This window comes from Myotis brandtii, unplaced genomic scaffold (genome assembly GCF_000412655.1).
Source record: "Myotis brandtii unplaced genomic scaffold, ASM41265v1 scaffold266, whole genome shotgun sequence".
Taxonomy (NCBI): Eukaryota; Metazoa; Chordata; class Mammalia; order Chiroptera; family Vespertilionidae; genus Myotis; species Myotis brandtii.
Window position 1 is genome coordinate 5,150,835 of NW_005360124.1, and position 6,646 is coordinate 5,157,480.

Sequence of the window (6,646 nt, forward strand, 5' to 3'; positions counted from 1 at the left end):
AGAGGCAGTTAGAGACAATCAGGCAGGCAGGCAAGTAGTTAGGGGTGATTAGGCAGGCAGATAGAGTGGTTAGGGGTGAACAGGCAGGCAGGCAAATGGTTAGGGTGATCAGGCAGGCAGGTGAGTGGTTAGGGGCAATCAGGCAGGCAGGCAAATGGTTAGGGTGATCAGGCAGGCAGGTGAGTGGTTAGGGGCAATCAGGCAGGCAGGCAAATGGTTAGGGTGATCAGGCAGGCAGGCAAGTGGTTAGGGGCAATCAGGCAGGCAGGCAGAGGGGTTAGGGGTGATCAGGTAGGCAAGGCAAGTGGTAGAAGCCAGTGGTCCTGGATTTCGAGAGGGATGTCCGACTGCTGGTTTAGGCCTGATCCTGGGACATCCCCTGAGGGGTCCCGGATTGTGAGAGGGTACAGGCTAGGCTGAGGGACCCTCCCCCACCATGCACAAATTTTGTGCACTGGGCCTCTAGTATATAAATAAAAAGTGGGGAGGTGCTATGGAGTTAGACTAAGGAAACACAGATAAGGACAAATTTGTTAGTTCAATTTCTAGGCTATGGTTTAATTGGTGTCTCTGTTTTTGTTTTGTTTTGTTTTGTTCTGTTTTGTTCAATCTGCCTTAATTTTTACTATTTCACTGGTTTTTTAAACTTCTATTGGCAGGGCAGTAGAGAAAACATGTAATTCAGTAGTCAGATATTACCCCTTGTCAACACACGTAGAAAATACTAGAGATGATGGGAACAAATACCAAAAAATAAATATTGAGTTAATTAACGCAAATTAAATATTGAGTGGGGACTTGAATTCCTACCTAGCATGCAGCTTGCAGATGCATTATAGGTCTAAGTTTATAAGGTCACATCTCGATAAAATTTAACAAGTGTTTTAGAAGAGATATAAAATGTTTTTTTTTTTTATCAAACCCACATGTAATTTTCTTATCTTCTTTTGACAGGGATAATTTTAAATGAGCTATTTGCCACTTTGTTCTCATAAAACGATTATAGGATGTGACTCACTGAGGCCTAAATTATGTGAAAATGCTAGAAAGACATCTGCTGAGCATCAGCAATTAAGGGCCAGTAACATGGCATCCATGGGAGCAGGTTTCCTTCCCTTGCGATCTAGTCCACATGTGGAGAAACTGTGTATAAGTAGTTCAATGTACAAGTTCTGGATGGAATCACCTGGATTTAAACCTGAACTCTGTTACTTACTCAGGGTACAAACTTGGGCTGTGTGTTACAGGGATCCAGTGAAATAGCACATGTAAGTGACTTAGCACAGTGAGGCACCATAACTGTCCCTCATTATTATTATCACCAAAACCAACAGATCAGAGACTCTTGGCTACCCAAACCCATACTCTTAGGATGTATGAATGTGAATTATGGTCTAGAGTACAATAAACCTCCCACTCCTCTTCACTTAATATTTTCATGTGAATACTGGGGAGGTAAAGTTAGGAGGATAAGTTTATACACATAATTTGCTTTATTATGATACTGCAACGGAATATACTTTTAAGATCCTAGTACTGGCCTAACTCGGTGATTCTCAAGCTGGGGGCAGTTTTTGCCCCCTAGTGGGTCCTAGGGGACATTTGACAATTTGGGACATCTGAAGACATTTTTGATTGTCCCAACTGGGAAGGTGCTACTGTCGTCTTGTGGATAGAAATCAGGGATGCTGCTAAACATCCTACAATGCACAGGCCAGCCCTCAACCACAAAGAATTATCCAAATCAAGATGTCAGTATAACTGAGGTTAAGAAATTCTGTCCGAGATTTCTCCTTTTAACTGGCCTTTAACGGTTTGGAGCAAGCATCTAACAACAGCTAAGACTGCTTTGAAGCTCTTTTGCTTTCAGCCAATGGAACTGCTTGTGATTCTTTAATCACAATGGCCAAGACTTCGGAAGGCCTCTTCCTGATGCTGTTAGCTAAAACAGACTTTACTTTTTGAAAAGAAAGAGGAAAAGAATAGTTATAACCTTGAATAAACAAAAATCTCATATTGTTCCTCATTATTGTGACCTGGAAAAACAAATACATATATTGTATACGTTATAAATATATGACATATAAAGATAATGCACCATTTTGTACCTTCCTCTACCAAGAGTTTGTGACCCAACTGACCCAACCCCACTGCATGTTAAGGGTGAGTAGAAGAGGGTAGAATTGAGCACCACTTACATTTCTTCAGTAGCTCAGATCTCCCAACCAACCCTCCTCTCCACTTCAGTCAAAACACTTCTAACAGGCTCTGTGAATATTTCTCCACTAAAAACCAACAATAGACCCCCCACTGCCATCAGCTAACACACCATTTCACACCACCTCTTATTATTTGAAGAGGTTGAAACCAGAAGTCATATTTTTCCACACTGAAAATATTTGAATGGGCTGTCAAAAAGCCTCTCAGAAATGTGCCCCATCCAACAGCAACAAACCCTGTGCAAACAAATCAAGTGGTGCAGAAATCCTTTGCACAAGATGATAGGGGAGGCCTCCATGCTGACACTGTAGGCAAGCCAAGTTTTCATGTACTTGGATGGCTGACCTCCAACTTCTGACATATTCATTATATTCCAGCATGTCGGCTGCAGATTGCATTGAAGTGATGACAGCTACAAGACAGCCAACGAGGAATATGGCCATTCTGGCAACAGGTGGCCTTTCCCTTGTACTGGGAAAGTTAATCTAGTTTATCATCAAAGTATATTATGTTCAAGGAGTGTCATGTTTTGAGAGTTCTAGTGACAGATCAAATAGAGAAAGCATTCTTCCGTGGAACATGACATTTTGGGGAGACCAATCCTTTCAAACCCTTCATTGTTTATGCCTGATTCAGATCAGTTAAGTTACTCTATTGTCTCAAGGTTTACCTTACAGGTTCCAAATTATGGTTTGTGTCCCCTGTCAAAGGCTAATAGAGCACAATCTCACCTTAAATTATCAATTGCCTCTACTGTAAGGAAATTTTAATGACCTTAATTTGTCAGCAGAAAAATATACTGAAGAAAAGGCCAGCAGCAAAAGTATATTCATATCCAATGCAAATTGACCATCACATTTCCAGATGAATTTTCAAATTATAGATGTTCAAAACCAGCTCTGCCTACCCCCATTCAAAATATAATTTTTAAAAATAATCAGTAACATAATGTTCTACCCACGGCTCATAATGGAGAAACAATGGCCCCTGGAGGGTACTAGCTTCTCTTTGGGTTTAACCTTGGATTTTGGCAGGAAATCCCTCTCCAACCTCTCTCCCATTCCCACTAAAGCCTGAGATAAATGATGCTACATGGTAATATTTATTCAGTCATCCACTCCATGGCTGCCTTCCAAGTTGGATGATTATGTTTTGCTGCACTTTGGACCTCATTTGAAGAACTCTTAATACTTCTAAAACATAGGGAGGCAATCAAACTGCTCATTTGCCTTGTGGAAAATAATTTTGATTTGCTTGAAAGTCTTATAGCCTATTTGGCTCATTCTTTATAAAAAGTCTTAATATGGGAGAAATAGAGTAATACTATTTATATTTATTTCATTCTATGTGAACTCCTTTTTGCCCAGGAACAGTTCAAAACATTTAATCTCTAAAAGCAAATTAATGTTTCTAATCCACAAATACTTTCCTGCATTTAAAAGGATAGCAATGGCCCCATAAGCATACATAGAAAAAGTTACCTATTCATAATGCTTACCTCCTAATCTTGGTCTCTTTTGAAGAACTAAGAGCGAGGCATCAGCTGGCTCATCTCAGATGTTGATGATTCTAGAGCAGTCGTGGGCAAACTACGGCCCGCAGGCCGGATCCGGCCCGTTTGAAATGAATAAAACTAAAAAAAAAAATAAGACCGTACCCTTTTATGTAATGATGTTTACTTTGAATTTATATTAGTTCACACAAACACTCCATCCATGCTTTTGTTCCGGCCCTCCGGTCCAGTTCAAGAACCCATTGTGGCCCTCGAGTCAAAAAGTTTGCCCACCCCTGTTCTAGAGCATTAACCTTCCATCCTAGAAATCTGGCCAGTGCTTCCTTGGATATTGGTCAAATTGAGTACTTTCAGGCCAACAGTCTCATATCATGTAGTTCTTCTAGCCACTGAACACTTCAGAGAAAAAGAAAGATTGACACATGTACATTAGAGTGACATGATTTAGTTCTGTTCTATGAGTACTCCATCCACCAATTACTTAAAACACGAATTCACTATTTTGTTTTATCTTACTTAAACAATCACTTACATAGCACTTAGGATGTATTAGACATTGTTCTCAGTACTTTTCATATATATCCAGATATTTAATCCTCATAAAAATACCATGGGGTAGATACTATTATTATACAGATGTGGCAAAAGTAGGTTTATAATTGTTCATATGGAATATAATACAATAATTAATAAGTAATAATACAAGACTAAACTCTGTGTTTCACATACTCACAACTATAAACCTACTCTTGCCCCACCCTGTATCCTTTTTATTGATGAGAAAACTGAGGCAAAAGAGGATAAGTGACTTTCCATGGACACTTAGCTTTGCTCCAGAGTCCATGATATTAACCACAATGTTATGCTATCTCCACCAACAGCCTAAGAACAATACTAATAGTACCTAAAATTTAATGAGCCACTACGAATGACATCTTTAATCCTTACCACAACCCACGGAGGGAGAAGATATGATTTTCACCCCCACTATGCACATAAGGAAATTGAGGATTAGGGAGGTTCAATCACTTACCTAAACTCTCACAGCTAGCAAGTGGAACTTGGGCTGGAGATTTTGGAGGTAAAGAGGTGAAACAGAAAACAGTTCTGTGTCTTAAGTTTCTAATCATTTATGAAAGAAAATGTTCATTGGTCTGGAAGCAATTGGGGACATTTTAGAAATGTGATCTTTACTCTCCCTAGAAATGGAAAGTGAAGCTGATATTCTGATGTGCTGACCTTCCTGGGACATTATAAGTCCTATTTCTAAAGGACTTGGAGATTTAGTTGTTACTCCACTAGGTTAATCAGACCCTAAATCTTTTAAAATACCCAAAGCTAATTCACTTATGAAAGGGAAGTAAAAAGAAAAAAATGAATCATTTCACAAAGGTAAAATTGCATTGCCTTTAAGAATCTCAGCATTATATTGCTTATTTTTTTAAAAAAATTATAATTAGAAATGTAAAACATTGACTTAGAAAATATACTGATATCAGGAAGTAAAACATACTAGCAAATGTCATTGTTTTATCAGGTAGAATACAAGGCTTTCATAAAAAAATGTAATACAAATAAATAATCAGAATAAAATATTAAGGTTAAAATCCCCACAAATACTGGAATATTGTATAACCACTTAAAATTGTGTTTAAAAAGATTATTATGGGCTTGAGATCATATTTATTTATGTTAAACAACAAAGTAGCATAAAGTTCGTATACAAAGTATAAATCCAATTCTTTTTTAAAACCCTATTCTTTTAGTCATTTATATGCATATAAATTTCAGGTGGTAAGTGCACCAAAATGTTAACAAAGGATAGTCCTAAATTGTAGGATTAAAAGTGGTATTTATAGTCTTATTTATACTCTTTATATTTTTTAAAATTTTTACAACTCAGCATATAGTATTACTTTTATAATCAGGAATAAAATAACAGCAATTAGAAAACCATGGGCTAATGTCCCACTCAGGTATCTATCCTGAGCATTTTGCTTCCACAGCCCAGGTCTGAAGGTCTGAAGACAGGTTCTCAAACTAAACTGAAACCTAGCTGGAGGGCTATTCAACTGAGGAAAGGCATGATATACAGGAATCATAAAAAAAAATCATTGTCAAAAGAGCCAGAGAAACAAATAAGTCGGTCGATGGATGTGACAAGATCCTGGGTGAGAGCACAATGGTACCCTCCCCGTGGGATATGTGGAACAAAGTCCACGGTCTGGAAGATCAGAGCCAAAGAGGAGAGCTGGAGCAGAAGAGGATTAAATTCAGAAAGAGGACCAGCCATAGCCAGAAGCTACAGACCTTTACTTTTGTGACTTAAGTAGCTTAAGGAAGGCATGCAAGGCTGGACTCAAATCAAAAAGACAGATAAGCTCCTCCGCGCCCCCTGCCCTCCACCTTTCCTTGGGCTGGTAAGTTGCTTTGTGGTTTGATGGTCATTTGTTTGTTTGGTACCCACTGCCTCCATACTGCTGTCATTTAAAGTAGTAATTCCTAGTGGGGCTCCTATATGTGGGGATTTCTAGATACTTATTTATACATTTATATATGCAGCACATTTAGGCAATTTAAAGGATGATGTAAAGCTACCAGTATTTTTAAACATTCTGTGAATCATGATAACTTCACACTATCAATAGGTAATCCCTTTGTTGTGGGTATAAATTCACATGTGAAAAGGCCTTCCTGGTAATTTCCAAGCATTAGGTCCAATAAATTAGATGACTAGATTGTTATTGTTTTATCTTTTAAATGGATAAATATGCACTCATATTAAGGGTGGGTTAAATGTCAGCTCTGCTGTTGGGGTCCAACCCCAGCAGGTCCAGGGGTCCCCAAAGGTGTGGACGGAGTCGGCGAAGAAGGAATGACACAGAGACAGCCTTCAGTTGATCAGCAGCCTAG

General features: G+C 38.7%; 1 long non-coding RNA gene across 1 annotated transcript in view; it reads right to left on the reverse strand.

The window, feature by feature from the left end:
- Nucleotides 1–4,032: 4,032 nt before the first annotated feature.
- Nucleotides 4,033–6,646, reverse strand: part of LOC106726442 — an 11,281-nt gene continuing 8,667 nt past the window's right edge. Inside the window, exon 3 of the long non-coding RNA XR_001362513.1 lies at nucleotides 4,033–4,129. This is a non-coding gene — a long non-coding RNA (uncharacterized LOC106726442). The remainder of the gene's footprint in view (nucleotides 4,130–6,646) is intronic.